This window comes from Ranitomeya variabilis, chromosome 2, assembly GCF_051348905.1.
Source record: "Ranitomeya variabilis isolate aRanVar5 chromosome 2, aRanVar5.hap1, whole genome shotgun sequence".
In the NCBI taxonomy this organism is placed as follows: Eukaryota; Metazoa; Chordata; class Amphibia; order Anura; family Dendrobatidae; genus Ranitomeya; species Ranitomeya variabilis.
Window position 1 is genome coordinate 39,373,003 of NC_135233.1, and position 24,257 is coordinate 39,397,259.

Here is a 24,257-nt window from a genome sequence, read left to right on the forward strand (position 1 = left end):
GGAAGAGAAGTCTGCTAAAAGAAGCACTTTTCATATTTGGCTTGTAGGCGGTTCATCCTTAACCTCTGCGAACCTGGCGAACATCTCTGCCATGTGAAGACAGATAGAGCGAAAATACCAAGATATCGTCTAAGTACACTACTACACACGTGTATAGAAGATCCCGAAATATGTCGTTCACCAGTTTTTGAAAGACTGAAGGGACATTACAGAGTCCAAACGGCATAACACAATACTCGTAGTGGCCATCACGGGTAATAAAGGCTGTCTTCAAATTTATCTCCCTGGTGTATTCGGATCAGGTTGTGCGTCCCTTGAAGGTCGAGTTTCGTGAAGACTCTGAAACCTTTAAGTCGATCAAACAACTCAGAGATGAGAGGCAGTGGAAATTTATTTTTGATCGCTATTTGATTGAGGCGCCTATAGTCAATATAGGGTTGAAATTTACTGTCATTCCTCTCTGTCATTCCTCTTTACAAAGAGGAATCCTGTTCAAGCTGAGGATGAAGATTTCCGAATAAATCCCCTTTCAAGATTTGCTTTAATACATTCAGTCATAGCTCAGTTTTCAGCCTGTGACAGGGGTAGATTCGACCTCGTGGACGTGATGCACCTGGAAGGTTGATAGGGCAGTCACACGGTTTATGAGGTGGTAGTGTGTCAGCCTCCTTCTTATCAAAGACGTCGGCGAACATCCAAGGTAAGCAAGCTAGGTAAGTTAGATGGAGAGGCTGGGGGTCAAGCAGGACAAATGGGAATAAGTCATTTTTGTGGCATTCCTGTCCCCAACGGAGTACTTCTCTGGATCTCCAGTCCAAGGCAGGCTCATGTCTCCACAGCCATGGCAGACCTAGAAGCAGAGGGTGAGACAGACTTAACAGCATGTAGAGAGGAATCTTCTCCGAGTGTAGCATTCCAACCCGAAGTTCCACGGGCTCGGTAACTAAAAAGATGGTCTCAGAAAAAGGCTTTCCATCTACTAATGAGACCACCAAAGGATCCTGTAGACATTGTATCGGGATGTTATCTCTGCATATTGGCCAGTTGGATGAGATTGCCTGCGGATCCGAATTCCAGGTAGGCTAACTTGACAAAACGGATGTTGCCACGGGAGACAGATACTGTCAGAGTCAGTGAAGTAGAGGAGTGATTTTTGCCCAGGGCAGCCTCTCCTGTTGCGTTGGAAGGTTGGAGCTCGGCACGCTAGTCTTCGTTATGGATCACCTCCTTGGAATGTTCCTGAACAGGATGTCTATCCAGGTAGCCAGGGACACCAGGTCATCCAATGAGGTTGGTATATGATGACTGGCCTGCTCATCCTTGATTTGCCCAGAAAGTCATTCCCAGAAGGTAGCCACCAGAACCTCATTATTCCAGGATAGTTCGGATGACAGGGTACAAAAACAGACAGCATACTGGCCCTTTGTGACATTACCCTGGGTCAGCCTGAGTAGAGAAGATGCTGCAGAGGAGGCATCGACTGGACTCACCAAAGACCTTTTGGAAGGCCTCTAGAAAGGACTGCAGGTTTGACACAAAAGGGTCTGCTCTCTCCCATAGGGGATTCAGCCATGCTAGAGCTTCGCCACTGAGATGGGACAGGATGAAAGTCACTTGGGTCCAGTCGGAGACAAACTGGTGAGCCAAAAGTTAGAAATGCAGTGTGCACTGGTTAATAGACATAGAGCAGGGTCACTACCATAATATGGAGAGTCTGGTGGGTCCAAAGCCGGGCACATAGCTGGCAGACTGTTAGGTCATAGCCAAGGTGGTATCCGCTTAAGTAGGCACAGACACAACCAGATTTGCCAGCATAGCAAGTCAAGTGTTTACTGTCCACAGGTAGGAAAGGATTTTATCCTGCTGGTCTTTCTGGCAGGAGACCTCCTGGTAGAGGTCAGAGATGCAGGAAGCCTGGGAGCCAGCAGATTCCATGGCCTTTGGAAACTGTAATGGACTGAGTGGTGGAACCATGGTGCCATAATCAGAGGGGAGCCTGGAGGGGCATGTCTAGGTGGCTCACCAAGTCCGACCTCAGGTACACAGCAGCTGATGATACTGTGATCCGAGGAGGGACGAGGAAGACAGAACCAGGTGCTATTCCAGGACTGACCTTGGGTGGATGCCAGGTGACCCTCAGGGGACAGAAGGCAGGAACAGCCAGGAATGGTAGACTTGGCAAGTACGGGCTGGAATAACTGGTATAGAGACTGGCATGGCAGGCAGTCAAGTAGGTACTGGAGGGTAAGACTGATATCTTGGCAGACAGATGCAGGCAGACACAGCTGGTAGACAGGCAGGTATACTGGGATACAAGCCCTGGGACCTGAGAACTAGCAGGCGTGCTATAGAGACAGACTAACAATGTTGCACAGGCACCTCCCATCAGGTGGAGGTGCCTTCAATAATAAGTGCCTCCCAGCCATTGGCTGAGGACAATTTAGGACAGTGCGTGCTGTGCTTTTAAGAGGGCGGGACAGCACACACCCTAAGTACAGTGCCTGGGGATCAGCCAGCCAAGCTCAGACCCTGAGCAGTAGCAGCAGGAGAAGGAGGAGGGAGTGAGGGGCTGGGATGGTGAGTGAGTTGGCATCCCTTCCAGTTGACAGGGGCAGTGTGCAGGGACGCCAGCGCTACAGCTCACATCTTCTTGTCCATTTGTCCAGGAAAAGTCATGGAGTAGAGGAAGCATGGCACATACAATTCCAAGCTTCCTACTGCCAAAAGACCAGAAACATATATGTGATATTTAAGGGTTGTTCTCTACTTTCATATTGATGACCTATTATTCAGACAGGTCATCAATATAAGATTGGTTGGGTTCAACACTCATAACCCCGACTGATTAGCTGTTATCACCTCTAAACAGTGTACAAATCGGAACAGCGTAGCTCCATACTCTTCTCACTTCCAGCTGCCACCAGCTGTCCTTGGGGGTGCTAGGTGGACCCCCACATATCTTATATTGATGTCCTGTCCTATGGATTGGTAATTATTGGACAACTTCTTTAACATATTTAGCATGCAGTAGATAATATTTAGGGTGCAATTAGTGCCCATTCAAAAGTGCTCATGCAAAAACTCAATAATTTACAGGGGTCCTCTTTCCTATTGAGAGATCCTTATCTATATGTATATATAGGTATATATATATATATATATATATATATATATATATATATATATATATATATATATATATATATATATATACAGTACAGACCAACAGTTTGGACACACCTTCTCATTTAAAGATTTTTCTGTATTTCCATGACTATGAAAATTGTACATTCACACTGAAGGCATCAAAACTCTGAATTAACACATGTGGAATTATATACTTAACAAAAAAGTGTGAAACAACTGAAATTATGTCTTATATTCTAGGTTCTTCAAAGTAGCCATCTTTTTATTTGAAGACTGCTTTGCACACTCTTGGCATTCTCTTGATGAGCTTCAATAGGTAGTCTTCCAACAATCTTGAAGGAGTTCCCAGAGATGCTTAGCACTTGTTGGCCATTTTGCCTTCACTCTGCGGTCCAGCTCACCCCAAACCATCTCGATTGGGTTCAGGTCTCGTGACTGTGGAGGCCAGGTCATCTGGTGTAGCACCCCATCACTCTCCTTCTTGGTCAAATAGCCCTTACACAGCCTGGAGGTGTGTTTGGGGTCATTGTCCTGTTGAAAAATAAATGATGGTCCAACTAAACGCAAACCGGTTGGAATAGCATGCCGCTGCAAGATGCTGTGGTAGCCATGCTGGTTCAGTATGTCTTCAATTTTGAATAAATCCCCAACAGTGTCACCAGCAAAGCACCCCCACACCATCACACCTCCTCCTCCATGCTTCATGGTGGGAACCAGGCATGTAGAGTCCATCCGTTCACCTTTTCTGCGTCACACAAAGACCCGGTGGTTGGAACCAAAGATCTCAAATTTGGACTCATCAGACCAAAGCACAGATTTCCACTGGTCTAATATCTATTCCTTGTCTTCTTTAGCCCAAACAAGTCTCTTCTGCTTGTTGCCTGTCCTTAGCAGGTGTTTCCTAGCAGTTATTTTACCATGAAGGTCAACTGCACAAAGTCTCCACTTAACAGTTGTTGTAGAGATGTGTCTGCTGCTAGAACTCTGTGTGGCATTGACCTGGTCTCTAATCTGAGCTGCTGTTAACCTGCGATTTCTGGGGCTGGTGACTCGGATAAACTTATTCTCAGAAGCAGAGGTGACTCTTGCTCTTCCTTTCCTGGGGCGGTCCTCATGTGAGCCAGTTTCTTTGTAGCGCTTGATGGTTTTTGCCAATGCACTTGGGGACACTTTCAAAGTTTGCCCAATTTTTCGGACTGACTGACCTTCATTCCTTAAAGTAATGATGGCCACTCGTTTTTCTTTAGCTGTTTTTTTCTTGCCATAATACAAATTCTAACAGTCTATTCAGTAGGACTATCAGCTGTGTATCCACCAGACTTCTGCACAACACAACTGAAGGTCCCATCCCCATTTATAAAGCAAGAAATCCCACTTATTAAACCTGACAGGGCACACCTGTGATTGAAAACCATTCCCGGTGACTACCTCTTGAAGCTCATCAAGAGAATGCCAAGAGTGTGCAAAGCAGTCATCAAAGCAAAAGGTGGCTACTTTGAAGAACCTAGAATATAAGGCATAATTTCAGTTGTTTCACACTTTTTTTGTTAAGTATATCATTCCACATGTGTTAATTAGTTAAATAGTTTTGATGCCTTCAGTGTGAATGTACAATTTTCATAGTCATGAAAATACAGGAAAATCTTTAAATGAGAAGGTGTGTCCAAACTTTTGGTCTGTACTGTATATAGAAAAAAAATGTCACTATGTAAGTCTTATGGACACAGGACAATAAAGTATCTCTAGTGATTTTTGGATCCTTATGTGATGCTCCGCTCCTCGGGGCCCCATAATCGTCGCAAAACATTGTTTCATTTTTCCTGAATTGTTTATTAGTATGAGATTTTTACTAGTAACGTAGTTTTACGTTTCATTGATATTTTAGGTCCCAACCATGCTTATATTACACAACCCAGTTCTCTTGCCAATCTATAAAAATCAAATTAGCCGTGCCAAAGAATAAAATCATAGAATAAGTACATGAGCAATATGGTACATGTCCTTTGAATCGGCTCCTTGTGAATATTTTATAATAAATACTCTTTTTCATCTTTCAGGAAGATGTATAATAGAGAAGCAGAAGGAGATGGTAACAGAACGGCTAATTACAAAACACAACAACTTAACACCAGATTATCTCTGACAAGTGACAGATGTATGAAAATGAGGATTCCAAAACACAAATAGCAGGAATCAGAAGCCATCTCTTCCACCAGCGATAAATAACTGACACATACCAAGTGCCAAGAAGAAAGTTTAATATTAATATTACGTTTTTGATTTTTTTTTTTTACTACCCATGCTGCCCTTAAAAGTTGACCTTCATTGCCCGTTACACTTGGACCTCCTAAGAATCCAAAAACTCACTTAAAGATGACCTGTCATCTCCTGAAAACTTCATTAAATAAAACAAGACCAAAATATAAAACTTTTCTTAAATATATATATTTCGGAAACTAAACAAAAAATCCTTTCTAATTTAATGATTAAGTGAGGGAGAGAGGCTGAAATCCATCTCTACTCTGTCTCACTATTTTAACAACTGTGTGAGACTTCCTGTCTCTGAGCTGGAAGATACCCAATGGCTGTGAGATTCAGCTAATTTAGATTGGTAGCATATAAGGATCTCTTCAAGTCGTTGTGGATCGCCCCCATGGGGCCGTGGGGTACTCGGTACCGGGTTCTTCGGTTCACAGGGGGATGTCACGGTGGCTGACACGGCCAGTGGCCTTGGGAGCGTCCGTTTAAAAGGGAAAGGTCTTTAAGGGTAATGTTCGTGACGCCACCTGTGGTATTTGGTCAGGGTGACCGACGCTGCTTTAAGGGGTCCGCTGGGATGATGTTATGGCAGCTAGATGGTATACCTTCCCACAGGTGAGGTATGTCCCCAGGGCTTCCCAGTGTGTAGATGGTGGATGATGAATGGCGCAGTGAAGAACGAGGACACAAGGTTGCAGTCTCTGTACCTTTACTGAAGACTTCAGCATCCACAGTCCAGGGCACCAGATCACAGGGCAGACAGAGTCCGGCCGGTTTGGAGGCAAGTCCAGAGTTCACGTGTCCAGGTGGAAATCAGTAGTCTTCCCTTGCGCTGCAGTGGTGTAGTCCCTTACTGCCTATGGCTTCACATAAGGGTCTCACAGATGCGATGTTTCGCTCTCTCTGTCCCCCATATAGGATAGGACAAAACCCGTATGACTGGTGACTTGAGCTTGTTTATAGGGTCTCTTAGATAACCCGGCTCTGTAGGTGTCACCATGCCTCCTGGGTGTAGGTGCGGACAGATAACCTGCAATTAGCTGTCCTGCCTGTCTCTGAAATAAGTCATAGAGGTCCTTACTCCCTCGGTGTTCCGGCTACCGGGATTTTGCGCCTCAGAAGGAGGCAGCCTGAGCGGGGCTGGTCCCCTTCTGGTATCCTCTCCTTTGCTTCGACTTCCTTCACGCTCGCTGCAATACAGTTTTGCCTTTCAATGTCTCTTTCTGGGAGCTGCAGCTCTGAGGGCATGCACAACTCCTTTGACCCTCTGTCCTCCTCATACTCTGGTCTGGAACTGACTGAGCTGAGCCCAGCCAGAAACTCACTGACTTTCCGTACAGACTACCAGTTATATATATGTGGGGAGTGACCTAATAAATAGGAGCAGAAGCTCCCCCTGGTGGCCTGGAGTGTGAACTGTGTTGCATGTTTGTGATACCTGGATGCGGTTATCCTTCTTTGACTCCAAACGTAGCATCAGTCTCCCCGGGAGGAAAACAATACCACTGCGATGACCAGGACCCTGGGGCACCGCAGTTGAACCCCTTAGCTCCTCTGTGACTGCTGACATCGTAACCCTTCCGTTCTTCTGGCCTCCTCTTTCAACTGAGGCATCAAGTGACCATTGCAACCAATCAATGACTACTGCCGTCTGAGCCAGGAGAAAGTGGTGGGAGACTGCTTCATCTAGCTCAGACGGAACACTGGTTGACTGAGTTGGTCGCCTAATGAGATGGCCAAGAGGTGACACCGATAGAACTTTTCCCCCATGCAAAATTTGCAAAAACTGGGCCCATACCCATTATGTGGCATTTAGAACAAGGAATCACTTTTACATAATAATATGGCCTTGCCCTTTAGGCCATCGACCACCAGAGTTGAGCTATCACTGCAAAATTGGCACTCTATTTCTTAGTATGTCTGGTGGAGCAGATGAGGAATGACTATGTTTTGTTCCTTCACTGACAGACTATTGTGGCGAATGCCCTGGTGAGCTGTAATGTGGCTGCTTAACCGCTCCAGACGTAATATATCACAGTTTGTGAACAGTGAGGAAAATACTATGGCCCTAGGTTGGTATGCCGTTGGCAAAACGGGCAGATGTAGGGAATTTATATACACACTGTACCTTTTATCCTGTGTTCAGCATGAGAGCTGTTAAGTAGCATCATGTAACAAATGTTCCTCTGACATTTAACCTCTTCCATTATACCATAGCCTCTGACACTCTGGAGAATACTTGGTCTTCAATGATGCGAAAGGCAGAATTCAGGAGTTCTCTTCTGCTATGATTTTGTTAAGATATCTGTTCATCGAATTACTTACACACTTACACACAATAGATGCACATGTCACATGCTCTCACTATATAATGACGAATGTATACAGAGATCAAAAATTATGCTGCCATAGTGTACACATAAATAATGCCATCGTACAGTACACATAAATAATGATCTCATCCCGTACAAATAAATAATGCAATAATGCCATTATATTATAATAAATATGCAAAAATTTCTACATTTCTGTTTTTTTTCAGTCAAGATGGGGTGCAGAGTGTACATTAATGAGAAAAAAAAGAACTTTTTGGAATTTACCAAATGGCTTGAATGAAACAAAGAGTAAAAAATTTAAAGGGGTCTGAATACTTTCCGTACCCACTGTATATACAGAAATAATGCTACCTACCATACTGTACTAACAAATAACGCCACTAAGCACACAAAAATAATGCCACTATACAATACAAATAAGTATCGCCACTATATGTGCATAAATAATGCTACCATGTTGTACAAATAAATAACACCACTATATACACTTAAATTATGCTACCATTTGTACAAATAAATAACGCCACTTTGTACACATAAATAATGCTACCATACTGTACAAATAAGTAGCACCACTATATGAACATATGAACACTATATGAACGTAAATAAGGCTCTACTTACTGTACAAATAAGTAAAGCCACGATATAAACATAAATGAAACTACCATACTGTACAAATAACTAACGCCACTATATACACATAAATAATGCCACCACACTGTACAAATATTTAACACCACTATAAACACATAAATAATGCTACCTGTCATGATTCCCAATGGCAGGGACATAGGCAAAAACAGGACTAGCTCTAGGATGATGGAATCTAAGCTGACCGCGATGCTGAACCTCACACACAACTACCAGTGGCCGGGGAACGTACCTGCGTTTTATCCCTAGACGTCTCGCACCAGCCGGAGATCTAGCTACCCCTGATAGAGGAAACACAGACCTGGCTTGCCTCCAGAGAAAACCCCAAAGTGATAGTAGCCCCCAACATATAATGACGGTTAGTTAAGAAGAAAACACATACGCAGTATGAATACAGATTCAGCAAAGAGAGGCCCACTAACTAGATAGCAGAAAATACAAAAGTGGACTTCGCGGTCAACTCAAAACCCTACAAAATACCATCCTGAAATAACTTTAAACTCCGGTATCAACTCATGACACCGGAGTGGTCATTTCAGTTCACTAGAGCTTCCAGCAGCAAGATTAATATAAATGCACGCTGGACAAAAGGTACAGATGATCCAACTTATCTGAATCAGCAGACTTGGAGCAGGTAGCAAGAAACAGAGGAGCTCTGGTAACATTGATAGCCGGCAAGTAAATGAGTGAGAAGCCAGACTATATAGGAAACTCCCATTTCCTGATGGGAACAGGTGCACTGGAAATAGAAGACAGAAGTCAACCAGTACCACCAGTAGCCACCAGAGGGAGCCCACAAACAGAATTCACAACAGTACCCCCCCCCCTTGAGGAGGGGGCACCGAACCCTCATGAGAACCACCAGGGCGATCTGGACGAGCCCTATGAAAGGCGCGAACCAAATCAGAGGCATGAACATCAGAGGCAGTAACCCAAGAATTATCCTCCTGACCGTATCCCTTCCATTTGACCAAATATTGAAGTCTCCGTCTGGAAACGCGAGAGTCCAAAATCTTCTCCACAACATACTCCAATTCACCCTGCACCAGCACAGGAGCAGGAGGCTCAACAGAAGGAACAACCGGTATCTCGTACCTCCGCAACAAAGACCGATGGAAGACATTATGAATAGTGAAAGATGCTGGTAGGTCCAAACGAAACGATACAGGATTAAGAATCTCCGAAATCTTATAAGGACCTATGAACCGAGGTTTAAACTTAGGAGAAGAGACCTTCATAGGGACAAAACGAGAAGATAACCACACCAAGTCCCCAACGCGAAAACGATTACCAGCACGACGACGACGATTAGCAAACTGCTGAGTCTTCTCCTGGGACAACTTCAAGTTGTCCACCACATGACTCCAAATCTGGTGCAATCTATCCACCACAGTGTCCACTCCAGGACAATCCGAAGATTCCACCTGACCAGATGAAAAACGAGGGTGAAACCCCGAATTGCAGAAGAAAGGAGAAACCAGAGTGGCAGAACTAGCCCGATTAATAAGGGAAAACTCCGCCAACGGCAAAAAGGCGACCCAGTCATCCTGATCAGCAGACACAAAACACCTCAAATAAGTCTCCAAGGTCTGATTAGTTCGCTCTGTCTGGCCATTCATCTGAGGATGGAAGGCAGATGAAAAAGACAAATCAATGCCCATCCTGGCACAGAACGCCCGCCAAAATCTAGACACAAATTGGGATCCCCTGTCAGAAACGATGTTTTCCGGGATACCATGTAGACGAACCACATTCTGAAAAAATAGAGGAACCATCTCAGATGAAGAAGGCAACTTGGGCAAGGGTACCAAATGAACCATTTTAGAAAAACGGTCACACACCACCCAGATGACGGTCATTTTCTGAGAAACCGGGAGAACCGAAATAAAGTCCATAGAGATGTGCGTCCAAGGCCTCTTCGGAATAGGCAAGGGCAACAACAATCCACTAGCCCGAGAACAACAAGGCTTGGCCCGAGCACAAACATCACAAGACTGCACAAAAGTACGCACATCCCGAGACAGGGAAGGCCACCAGAAGGACCTGGCCACCAAATCTCTGGTACCAAAGATTCCAGGATGGCCTGCCAACACAGAAGAATGAACCTCCAAGATGACTCTACTGGTCCACTCATCTGGAACAAACAGTCTCCCAGGCGGACAACGATCAGGCCTATCCACTTGAAACTCCTGCAAAGCACGTCGCAAGTCTGGAGAGACAGCAGACAATATCACCCCATCCTTAAGGATACCCGTAGGCTCAGAATCACCAGGGGAGTCAGGCTCAAAACTCCTAGAAAGGGCATCTGCCTTCACATTTTTTGAACCTGGTAGATATGAGACCACAAAATTAAACCGGGAGAAAAACAACGACCAGCGCGCCTGTCTAGGATTCAGACGCCTGGCTGACTCAAGGTAAATCAGATTCTTGTGATCAGTCAAGACCACCACCTGATGCTTAGCACCCTCAAGCCAATGACGCCACTCCTCAAAGGCCCACTTCATAGCCAGGAGTTCCCGATTACCAACATCATAATTTCGCTCGGCGGGCGAAAATTTTCGAGAAAAGAACGCACATGGTCTCATCACCGAGCAATCGGAACTTCTCTGCGACAAAACCTCCCCCGCTCTGATCTCTGAAGCATCAACTTCGACCTGAAAAGGAAGTGAAACATCAGGCTGGCGCAACACAGGAGCAGAAGAAAAGCGATGCTTAAGCTCCCGAAAGGCCTCCACAGCCGCCGAGGACCAATTGGAAACATCAGCACTAGTGTTGAGCATTCCGATACTGCAAGTATCGGGTATCGGCCGATACTTGCTGTATCGGAATTCCGATACCGAGATCCGATATTTTTGTGATATCGGGTATCGGTATCGAAACAACATTAATGTAAAAATGTGTAAAAGAGAGAATTAAAATAAAAAATATTGCTATACTCACCTCTCCGACGCAGCCTGCACCTTACCGAGGGAAGCGGCAGCGTTCTTTGTTTAAAATTCGCGCTTTTCTTTCCTTTACGTGAGTCCCGGCTTGTGATTGGTTGCGTGCCGCCCATGTGACCGGGACGCAACCAATCACAGCAAGCCGTGACGTAATTTCAGGTCCTTCAGGATTTTAAAATTACGTTCCGGCGTTGTGATTGGTTGCGTCGCAGTCACATGGGAGACGCAACCAATCACAGCAAGCCGTGACGTAATTTCAGGTCCTTAAGGATTTTAAAATTACGTCCCGGCTTTGTGATTGGTCCGCTTCCCGGCAACATGGCCGCCATTAACCAATCACAAGCCGTGACGTCACGGGAGGCTGGACACGCGCGCTTTTTAAAATGGGCGCGTGTCCAGCCTCCCGTGACGTCCCGGCTTGTGATTGGTTGCGCCGCGGTCAACCAATCACAAGCCGGGAGGCTGGACACGCGCCCATTTTAAAATTTTAAAATGCGCGCGTGTCCAGCCTCCCGGCTTGTGATTGGTTGACCGCGGCGCAACCAATCACAAGCCGGGACGTCACGGGAGGCTGGACACGCGCCCATTTTAAAAAGCGCGCGTGTCCAGCCTCCCGTGACGTCACGGCTTGTGATTGGTTAATGGCGGCCATGTTGCCGGGACGCGGACCAATCACAGCAAGCCGTGACGTAATTTCGTCACGGCTTGCTGTGATTGGTCCGCGTCCCGGCAACATGGCGCCGTGACCAATCATAAGCCGGGACGTCACTGGAGGCTGGACACGCGCGCTTTTTAAAATGGGCGCGTGTCCAGCCTCCCGTGACGTCCCGGCTTGTGATTGGTTAATGGCGGCCATGTTGCCGGGACGCGGACCAATCACAGCAAGCCGTGACGTAATTTCGTCACGGCTTGCTGTGATTGGTCCGCGTCCCGGCAACATGGCCGCCCTGACCAATCACAAGCCGGGACTTCACGTAACCAAGTAAAAGCGCGAATTTTAAACAAACAACGCTGCCGGTTCCCTCGCTGAGGTCCAGGCTGCGTCGGAGGGTGAGTATAGCGATATTTTTTATTTTAATTCTTTCTTTTACACATTTATATGGATCCCAGGGCCTGAAGGAGAGTTTCCTCTCCTTCAGACCCTGGGAACCATCAGGAATACCGTCCGATACTTGAGTCCCATTGACTTGTATTGGTATCGGGTATCGGTATCGGATTGGATCCGATACTTTGCCGGTATCGGCCGATACTTTCCGATACCGATACTTTCAAGTATCGGACGGTATCGCTCAACACTAATCAGCACCCTTCTTAGTCAAATCCGTTAGAGGCTTAACAACACTTGAAAAACCAGTTATAAATCGACGATAGAAATTAGCAAAGCCCGGCTCTTAAGGGAAGTCGGTTGCGTCCAATCACAAATAGCCCGAACCTTGACAGGATCCATCTCAATAGAAGAAGGGGAAAAAATGTACCCCAAAAAAGAGATCTTCTGAACCCCAAAAATACACTTTGAACCCTTTACAAACAAAGAATTGGCCCGCAAAACCTGAAAAACCTTCCTGACCTGTTGAACATGCGACTCCCAGTCATCGGAAAAAATCAAAATATCATCCAAATACACAATCATAAATTTATCCAGATATTCACGGAAAATATTGTGCATAAAGGACTGAAAGACTGAAGGGGCATTAGAAAGACCAAAAGGCATTACCAGATACTCAAAATGGCCCTCGGGCGTATTAAATGCAGTTTTCCACTCATCTCCCTGCTTAATCCGCACCAAATTATACGCACCCCGAAGGTCAATCTTAGAGAACCACCTTGCCCCCTTAATACGAGCAAACAAATCAGTCAACAGTGGCAAAGGATACTGATATTTGACCGTAATCTTATTCAACAGCCGATAATCAATACAAGGCCTCAGGGAACCATCTTTTTTACCCACGAAAAAAAAACCTGCTCCTAAAGGGGATGAGGATGGACGGATATGTCCCTTTTCCAAGGACTCCTTAATATACTCTCGCATAGCAGCATGCTCTGGCACAGACAGATTGAACAAACGACCCTTAGGAAATTTGCTGCCAGGAATCAAATCTATAGCACAATCGCAATCCCTGTGAGGAGGGAGCGAACTAAGTTTAGGCTCCTCAAAAACATCACAATAGTCAGACAAAAATGCCGGAACCTCAGAGGGAGTAGATGAAGCAATGGAAACCAAAGGTGCTCCCCCATGAACCCCCTGACATCCCCAGCTTAATACGGACATTGTTTTCCAGTCAAGCACTGGGTTGTGAGTTTGTAACCATGGCAATCCAAGCACTAAGACATCATGCAAATTATGCAACACAAGGAATCGAATCACCTCCTGATGGTCTGGAGTCATACACATAGTCACTTGTGTCCAGTATTGAGGTTTATTTCTAGCCAATGGTGTGGAGTCAATACCCTTCAAAGGAATAGGGACTTCCAGAGACTCTAGACTAAACCCACAGCGCCTGGCAAAGGACCAATCCATAAGACTCAGGGCGGCGCCAGAGTCCACATAAGCATTCACGGTAATAGATGATAACGAACAAATCAAAGTCACAGACAAAAGAAACTTAGACTGCAAGGTGCTAACTGCAAAAGACTTATCAACCCTTTTTGTGCGTTTAGAGCATGCTGATATAACATGAGCAGAATCGCCACAATAGAAGCACAACCCATTTTTACGTCTATAATTCTGCCGTTCACTTCTGGACAGAATTCTATCACATTGCATATTCTCCGGTGCCTGCTCAGAAGACACCGCCAAATGGTGCACAGGTTTGCGCTCCCGTAAACGCCGGTCAATCTGAATAGCCATTGTCATGGATTCATTCAGACCTGTGGGCGTAGGAAACCCCACCATGACATCTTTAACGGCGTCAGAGAGACCCTCTCTGAAATTCGCCGCCAGGGCGCACTCATTCCACTGAGTAAGCACAGACCATTTTCGAAATTTTTGACAATATACCTCAGCTTCATCATGCCCTTGAGAGAGGGCTAGCAAGGCCTTTTCAGCCTGAATCTCCAAATTAGGTTCCTCATAGAGCAACCCCAGCGCCAGAAAAAAACGCATCCACATTGAGCAGCGCAGGGTCCCCTGGCGCCAATGCAAATGCCCAATTCTGGGGGTCACCCCGCAGCAAGGAAATGACAATCTTAACCTGCTGAGCGGGGTCTCCAGCGGAGTAAGATCTCAGAGAAAGATACAATTTGCAATTGTGCTTAAAATTCAAAAAACGAGATCTATCTCCAGAAAAAAACTCTGGTATAGGAATTTTAGGTTCAGACATCGGAGCATGTATGACGAAATCTTGTATATTTTGAACCTTAGAAGCAAGATTATTCAGATTTGAAGCTAAACTCTGGATATCCATTTCTCAGCAGCTGAGATCTGAGCCATTCAGGGATTAAGAGGAGGGGAAGGAAGCAGACTGCAATTATGGCTAGACAGACTTCAGAATAAAAAAAAAAAAAAAAAGGTGTCAGAGACTTCTTTTCTCTCCTTCTTCAGCCAATACTTAACACAGTTAGGCCAGCTATACTGTCATGATTCCCAATGGCAGGGACATAGGCAAAAACAGGACTAGCTCTAGGATGATGGAATCTAAGCTGACCGCGATGCTGAACCTCACACACAACTACCAGTGGCCGGGGAACGTACCTGCGTTTTATCCCTAGACGTCTCGCACCAGCCGGAGATCTAACTACCCCTGATAGAGGAAACACAGACCTGGCTTGCCTCCAGAGAAAACCCCAAAGTGATAGTAGCCCCCAACATATAATGAAGGTTAGTTAAGAAGAAAACACATACGCAGTATGAATACAGGTTCAGCAAAGAGAGGCCCACTAACTAGATAGCAGAAAATACAAAAGTGGACTTCGCGGTCAACTCAAAACCCTACAAAATACCATCCTGAAATAACTTTAAACTCCGGTATCAACTCATGACACCGGAGTGGTCATTTCAGTTCACTAGAGCTTCCAGCAGCAAGATTAATATAAATGCACGCTGGACAAAAGGTACAGATGATCCAACTTATCTGAATCAGCAGACTTGGAGCAGGTAGCAAGAAACAGAGGAGCTCTGGTAACATTGATAGCCGGCAAGTAAATGAGTGAGAAGCCAGACTATATAGGAAACTCCCATTTCCTGATGGGAACAGGTGCACTGGAAATAGAAGACAGAAGTCAACCAGTACCACCAGTAGCCACCAGAGGGAGCCCACAAACAGAATTCACAACAGCTACCATATTGTACAAATATGTAACACCACTATATACACATAAATAATGCTACCATACTGTACAAATAAGTAGCGCCACTATATACACACAAATAATGCCACTACACTGTACAAATATGTAACTACTATATACACATAAATAATGCTACCATACTGTACAAATAAGTAACGCCACTATATACACATAAATAATGCTACCACACTGTACAAAAATGTAACCACTATATACACATAAATAATCTAGCAAGCTTTGCTCAGGGTATTTTAATCCATCATCCATTTGTGTGCTGACTGCAAGTGTGAACAGATTCATATCGAGCAAGCTTTGGTCAGGGTACTTTAATCCATCACTCCTGTGTTGCTTTATATATATATATATATATATATATATATATATATATATATATATATATATATATATATTTTTTTTTTTTTTTTCCCCTCTGTTTTTGGTTTCTGATTTAAAGTGTTCAAAGCTATTTTTTTTTTCTTTCTTCCTCTTTCCCACTGTTTTATGGTCTTGTTCAGCATTGGCTGGTTGCCCCGCATAGTAACGCCTGCTAGGGCCTTATGCTAATTGGTTAATTGCTGATTGTGGCCATTTGGTTTCTGAAACTAGCAGTCATCTCATTTCATATATATTTAGTCTGGCTGGGATAGGACGCGTGCGGGTTCGCGTGTGTAACAGATATTAAGTGCAACGGTATAAAGTGCATGGCAGTTATACAATGGCAGTTGGGCAGGGCAGGAGACAGGTAAGGTGCATAAGTTATTCTAACAAACATGCTTCTTGGTCAGTCATAATACATTATGCATTGATCATATCAATCTGCTACTTATTTGTTTTTACTTCGGCTTTCTCACAACTTGCCCACCCTTTAACACATTCTGGGCAATCTCTCTATATTCACCCCTCCCTTCTCCCCTCTCCTATGTATAACTCTGAGGCTCTACTGACATTTCTTACCCACTCTAAACCAGCCACTACCGCCATGCAGCACTCAAAACGTTCATACAAATCATCCCACCACCTGCTCTTTCTGTTTTTTTTCCTTCTACTAGTTGCAGGTGACATCTCCCCCAACCCTGGGCCTCCCTCCACCAGCATACATTACTCTCCTCCAGCTACATATAGAAACCCTGCTAATCTTATTAACATTCAGTGCATGCCTTCTCCTATTGCTTTCCACTGTGCTCTCTGGAATGCAAGGTCTGTGTGTAACAAACTAACTTACATTCACGATTTCTTCCTCTCCAATTCCCTTAACCTCCTGGCTATTACAGAAACCTGGATCCAGCATTCAGACACCACCGCCGCTGCTGCTCTCTCGTTTGGTGGGCTGAAATTTTCACATACCACCAGACCTGAGAACAGACAGGGTGGGGGTGTTGGTTTGCTCCTTTCATCACAATGTGCTTTCCAGGTCATCCCCCAGGTTCCCTCACTTACATTTCCTTCCTTTGAAGTCCATGCCGTCAGACTCTTTAAGCCCTTCTCCTTGCGGGTGGCAGTTGTTTATCGCCCTCCCGGCTCCTCCCGCCTGTTTCTAGACCACTTTGCCACCTGGCTTACTCACTTTCTATCCTGTGACATCCCCACCCTTATCATGGGAGACTTTAACATCCCCATCAATGATCCCCTCTCCCAATCTGCCTCTCATCTTCTCTCTCTAACTTCTTCATTCGGCCTCTCACAGTTTACTAATTCTCCTACGCATGAGGACGGGAATATTCTGGACCTGGTTTTCTCCCATCCCGGATCGCTGCACGACTTTACTAACTCCACTCTCCCGCTCTCGGATCACAACCTTCTTTCCTTCTCTGTCAAGAATTCTGTCCTCACCCAGGACACCCCCACTTACCACACTTATCGGAATACACGTACCATTAATACCCAGCAGCTTATGGACAACCTCCACACATCTTTAGCCCCCATCTCCTCCCTCTCCTGTCCAGACTTAGCATTGTAACACTTCAATATTACACTGAAGAATGCCCTAGATGAAGCAGCACCTTCTACATGCAGAAAGACCCGACACAGACAACGGCAGCCCTGGCACATGATGCAAACATGCTTTCTTCAGCGTTGTTCAAGGTGTGCAGAGCGGCAGTGGAGAAAATCTCTCTTAGCAGAAGACTTCATCCACTATAAGTTCATGCTCAAAACCTATAACTCTGCCCTTTCTCTGGCCAAACAATCCTACTTCACCACCCTCATCACCTCACTATCCAACAAACCAAAACGACTTTTTGAAACCTTAAACTCCCTCCTGAAACCTAAAGTACAGGCCCCCATCACCAACCTCAGTGGTGAGGATCTGGCCACTTACTTCCTAGAAAAAATCAACCACATCCATCAGGATATCTCAGCCCAATCTCCTCAGTGCCTGGATCCCCTTCCCTGCCGCACCTCAAGCTCATTAGACATCTTTGAGCCTGTTTCAGAAGAAGAAGTTTCCAAGCTCCTCACTTCTGCTCGGCCTACAACCTGCAATAGTGACCCCATTCCTTCACCTCTCCTGCAGTCTCTCTCACCAGTGGTCACCACTCTCCTGACTAAAATATTTAACCTCTCTCTTTCTTCAGGTATCTTTCCCTCCTCATTTAAACATGCCATCATTACCCCTTTACTTAACCCCTTCCCGACATGTGACGGTATAGTACGTCACATGTCGGGACCCCCGCTTTGATGTGCGCTCCGGCGGTGAGCGCACATCAAAGTCGCGACATGTCAGCTGTTTTTTACAGCTGACATGTGCGCGCAATAGCGGCGGGTGAAATCGCGATCACCCGCCGCTATTAACTAGTTAAATGCCGCTGTCAAACTCAGACAGCGGCATTTAACTACCGCATCCGGCCGTGCGGCCGGATATGAGCGCATCGCCGACCCCCGTCACATGATCGGGGGTCGGCGATGTGTCAGGAAGGTAACCATAGAGGTCCTTGAGACCTCTATGGTTACTGATTGCCGGTGGCTGTGAGCGCCCCCCTGTGGTCGGCGCTCACAGCACACCTGCAATTCTGCTGTGTAACAGCGATCTTATGATCGCTGCTGCATAGCAGAGCCGATCGGGCTGTGCCTGCTTCTAGCCTCCCATGGAGGCTATAGAAGCATGGCAAAAGTAAAAAAAAAAAGTTTTTAAAAATGTGAAAAAAATAAAAAAAATATAAAAGTTTAAATCACCCCCCTTTCGCCCCAATCAAAATAAATCAATAAAAAAAAAACCCAACCTACACATATTTGGTATCGCCGCGTTCAGAATCGCCCGATCTATCAATAAAAAAAAAGCATTAACCTGATCGCTAAATGGCGTAATGAGAAAAAAATTCGAAACGCCAGATTTACGTTTTTTTGGTCGCCACGACATTGCATTAAAATGCAATAACGGGCGATCAAAAGAACGTATCTACACTAAAATGCTATCATTAAAAACGCCAGCTCGGCACGCAAAAAATAAGCTCTCACCTGACCCCAGATCACGAAAAATGGAGACGCTACGAGTATCGGAAAATGGCGCAATTTTGTTTTGTTTTGTTTTTTGCAAAGTTTGGAATTTTTTTTCACCACTTAGGTGAAAAATAACCTAGTCATGTTAGGTGTCTATAAACTCGTAGTGACCTGGAGAATCATAATGGCAGGTCAGTTTTAGCATTTAGTGAACCTAGCAAAATAGGCAAGCAAAAAACAAGTGTGGGATTGCACTTTTTTTGCAATTTCACTGCACTTGGAATTTTTTTCCCGTTTTCTAGTACACGACATGCTAAAACCAATGATGTTGTTCAAAAGTACAACTCGTCCCGCAAAAAATAAGCCCTCACATGGCCAAATTGACGGAAAAATAAAAAAGTTATGGCTCTGGGAAGGAGGGTAGCGAAAAACGAAAATGGAAAAACGGAAAAAGCTCCGGGGGTGAAGGGGTTAAAAAGCCATCCCTGGACCAGAACTGCACAGCTAACTACAGACCTGTCTCTAACCTTTCCTTCATCTCTAAACTCCTGGAACGCTTGGTCCACTCCCGTCTAATCCGCTATTTCTCGGATAACTCTCTTCTTGACCCCTTACAATCTGGTTTCCGCTCTTTACACTCCACTGAAACTGCCCTCACTAAAGTCTCTAATGATCTAATAACAGCTAAATCCAAAGGTCATTGCACTCTGCTGATTCTCCTGGATCTATCTGCCGCATTTGATACTGTGGATCACCAGCTTCTTCTCACTATGCTCCGCTCCATAGGCCTCAAGGACACAGCCCTCTCCTGGTTCTCTTCCTACCTCTCTGACCGCTCCTTCACTGTATCTTTTGCCGGCTCCTCTTCCTCTCCTCGTCCCCTTACTATCGGGTTCCGCAGGGCTCAGTCCTGGGCCCCCTCCTTTTCTCTCTATACACGGCCCCTATTGGACATACAATCAGCAGATTTGGGTTCCAGTACCATCTCTATGCTGACGACACCCAATTATACACTTCTTCCCCTGACATCACCCCCACTCTAATTCAAAATACCAAGGATTGTCTGTCTGCTGTCTCTAACATCATGTCCTCCCTCTATCTGAAACTAAATCTCTCCAAAACTGAACTTCTTGTGTTTCTCCCTTCTACGAACCTGACTCTACCCAACATCGAAATTACCCTGGAAGGTTCAACCATAACTCCCAAGCAGCATGCCCGCTGTCTTGGGGTCATATACGACACCGAACTTTCCTTTACTCCCTATATCCGATCACTCACTCGCTCTTGTCACCTGCATCTTAAAAACATCTCCAGAATCCGACCTTTTCTCACATTTGAAACTGCTAAGACTCTTACTGTCGCTCTTATTCATTCTCGTCTGGACTACTGCAACTCTCTTCTGATCGGTCTCCCTCTTTCCAAACTTTCTCCTCTCCAATCCATCTTGAATGCGGCAGCCAGGGTCATATTTCTGTCCAGCCGCTTCAAAGATGCCTCCATCTTGTGCCAGTCATTACACTGGCTATCCATTCGCTACAGGGTCCAGTATAAACTCATCTCTCTCACCCACAAAGCCCTCCACAGTTCTGCACCGCCTTATATCTCCTCTCTCATCTCTATCGCCCTACACGTGCCCTCTGTTCTACAAACGACCTAAGACTAACAACCCCTGTAATCAGAACCTCACACCTCCGTCTCCAAGACTTCTCTCGTGCTGCGCCAGCTCTCTGGAATGCACTTCCCCAGATGATCAGACTGATACCTAGCCCCGACCTATTCAAGCACGCTTTAAAAACCCATCTCTTCAAACAAGCCTACCACATCAACTACTCAGTAAACTAACTTTGTCCTGTTCCCTCCTTCCAAATATTATTCTGAATCTGCACCCTACTATTCATCTGTCTCCACACCCTCCATGCACATGATAACTGCACTTGATACTTGACTATTGCACTTAAACACACGGGCTGATGAGCGGATCATGCAGCTTTGTATGAAAATCCCTATTTATTATAATTGCTGGACCAGAAATAACAAGCACTTTTCACCTATTGTGTCCCCCTCATTTCCTTGTAGATTGTAAGCTTGCGAGCAGGGACCTCACTCCTAATGTCACTGTTTAAATTTTTAAATTGTCTTAACTTGTACTGAATTTATTGTCTGTACATGTCGCCGCTTAATTGTAAAGTGCTGCGGAATATGTTGGCGCTATATAAATAAAAATTATTATTATTATTATAATGCTACCATACTGTACAAATAAGTAACGCCACTATATACACATAAATAAAGCTACCATGCTGTACAAATATGTAACGCCACTATATACACATAAATAATGCTACCACACTGTACAAATAAGTAACGCCACAATATACATAAATAATGCCACCACACTGTACAAATATGTAACACCACTATATACACATAAATAATGCTACCATACTGTACAAATAAGTATCGCCACAATATACATAAATAATGCTACCACACTGTACAAATATGTAACCACACTATATACACATAAATAATGCTACCATACTGTACAAATACGTAACGCCACAATATACATAAATAATGCTACCACACTGTACAAATATGTAACCACACTATATACACATAAATAATGCTACCATACTGTACAAATAAGTAACGCCACTATATACACATAAATAATGCTACTATAATGTACAAATAAGTAACGCCACTATATACACATAAATAATGCTACCACACTGTACAAATAAGTAACTCCACTATATATTCTGAAAATAATTTGATAACAAGAGTGGGAACCCTTCATGGCATTAGTGTGCATTATGAAAACTAAGTAAACAAAGTAGCACCCCCTATAAATAATGCAACTCTGAGAACCAATATGCACAATAGTGCCAGCAGATTGTATTGACGGTGTACTACATCGAGGTCTTAGGTAGTAAAGTTATTAAAAGGGAATTGCCAGCATGTTAGAGGGGTTGCTCCCTTTCAATTAAGTTTCTACCCCAGCTGCAGTTTGTTATAAAACAACAAACGGCGCTGTACTCCCCTTTTCAGGATCCACTGGCGGGTCTCTGCTGCTCCCGGTGTCTGGCATTGGTAAGATCATGTTGACAGTGCAGCAACCACACTGGCTGACCTTATTGATTGGCTGCAGCATTGTCAAGATGAAATCAGCAGCGCAGCTAGTGCCAAACACTGAAAGAAGAGTCGCGGTATGTAGGTACAATGTGGATTGTCGTTGTATAACAATCTGCAGCCAGGGTAGAACCTTTATTGAAAGGGAACAACCCCTTTAAGTTATCCTCCAGCCAGAAATCTAGGGAATAACTCCCCCGGGGGGTCTGACCTCAAGTCCCAGGAAGCAGCCTCTGCACAGAGGCATCATGTCTGGCCATCTGATAGACAATGAGGGCACCAGAGGTCACACATGCGCACTGTCGCCGCTCCATTCAGACGTGGTTCTTCAGAGTCTGTGATTCCTGTTTCGGGAGCCCTGATCTCAGGATCGCAGATTGTTACAGTGGTCGGACTCCAGTGATCAGTAGATTATTTTTGATCCATTGGGAATAACCATTTCATTGGTAAATCACTTGTGGTCTAGGGTCATTTTAGGGGTGTCCAGATCTGTCAGCTTAATGCCGGTGTAAGTAGTCTGGTAGTCAAAACGGCACAAAAACAGTTTATGGTGTTTGGCTAATGGTAGCACTGGGTGAATCTGCTTGATACATAGTTTGAGTCCAGTGCTGTTCATGGGCCGTGCACTGCCCCCGAGTATCCCTTCCTCTCCCCACCCCTGAGGGACTTTGGGAGGTGGAGAAAGAAGGGACACTTAGCAATTGAAACCAGCCAGTTAGCCAGCCCCCTTCACACACGACTGTTCTAGTCTTGAGCATACACCAGAAAAGGAACTGCAAGGATCTGGGACTGGAGCTGTTATCTTCAGATTGATAATTAAAGTATATTAGTAAATGGTATAATTTGCCATCTAAAGCATTTAAGGAATTTTTTTTACATTGGACATCACCTTCTCAATTTTTTGCATCATCCCTTTAAGTCGCTCTTGTACCAGAAGTGCCAAGTTCCAGTTCCTACTAGCCTCTATTTCTTTCCAGGAAAGTGATCGCATGCCATCACAGCTGATTGTCCACAGTGGTCGCAGCTTAAAGGGGTGAGTACTGGTTATTTTATTTTTCTTGAAACCAACTTTTTTTTACCGGTTATTTTATTGCTTTTTTATCACATTCCCTGCCTTATTAATAAAATACCGGACAACCTATTTACCATAACTGATAAAATGTAATAGTAATCTGCTTACAATCACCAGCAATGACATTTGGATTTATACCGCCCTTATTGAGGGCAATAGGAGCTATAGAAATACATAGCGAATTTAGATCAGGAGATATTCTTTTTATCATTTTTGGAATTGCAGCAAAACAACAGTGTTTTTGTAAGAAAAAAAAATCCTTGTTTTCTGCAATTACAGCAGTTGTAATAAAACAAACCGAAAAAAAGGTTAACAGAGGAATAAAATATTCACGGATACAATAAACTTTGTCGTTGAAACAGGATCCCCCTAGTGGTGAAATATTTACTGCAAGTACAAGCGTGGACTCTGAATTTTGCAGCAAATTCGAAGTTCTCAGCTCATATACCCTCCATAAAAAGTAGATCACGCCAGTCCAAAAATGATCTATTGTTTATTTACCACCAGAAAATCCCCTTCTGTTGTATCCAGTCGTTTTCTGATCTAAGTGAAATTTGAAAATCTGTTTCAGGTAGAAATACACAAGGGTGAACATAAAGAAAGCCAAAGGAATGATCAGAAAGGTGAAGAAACCCAAAGAGACATCAGGAAAATGAAGATAAAATGCAATGGTCAACCTCAACCCTGTGACCCAGGGCAGAAAGGTGACCTTCATCCCAAAGCTTCTGCTGCATCCTAAAAAGCATCGGTACCGCAGTGTTCAGGGATCGGTAAAGTGAGAATTACTCAATTTGTTAGTTTATACTATTTGAAGCTTTTGGTAAAAAATGTCAAACTGGACATGGACAACAACTCCCATCAAAGTAGAAATATCCCCCAAACTACTCAAAGACTCCTTTTTATGCAAATGTAATCCCTCTTTTTGTGATCCAATTTACGAATAAGTAAATATATTTGGATAGAAAATAGGCATTGTACGTACGACGCTCA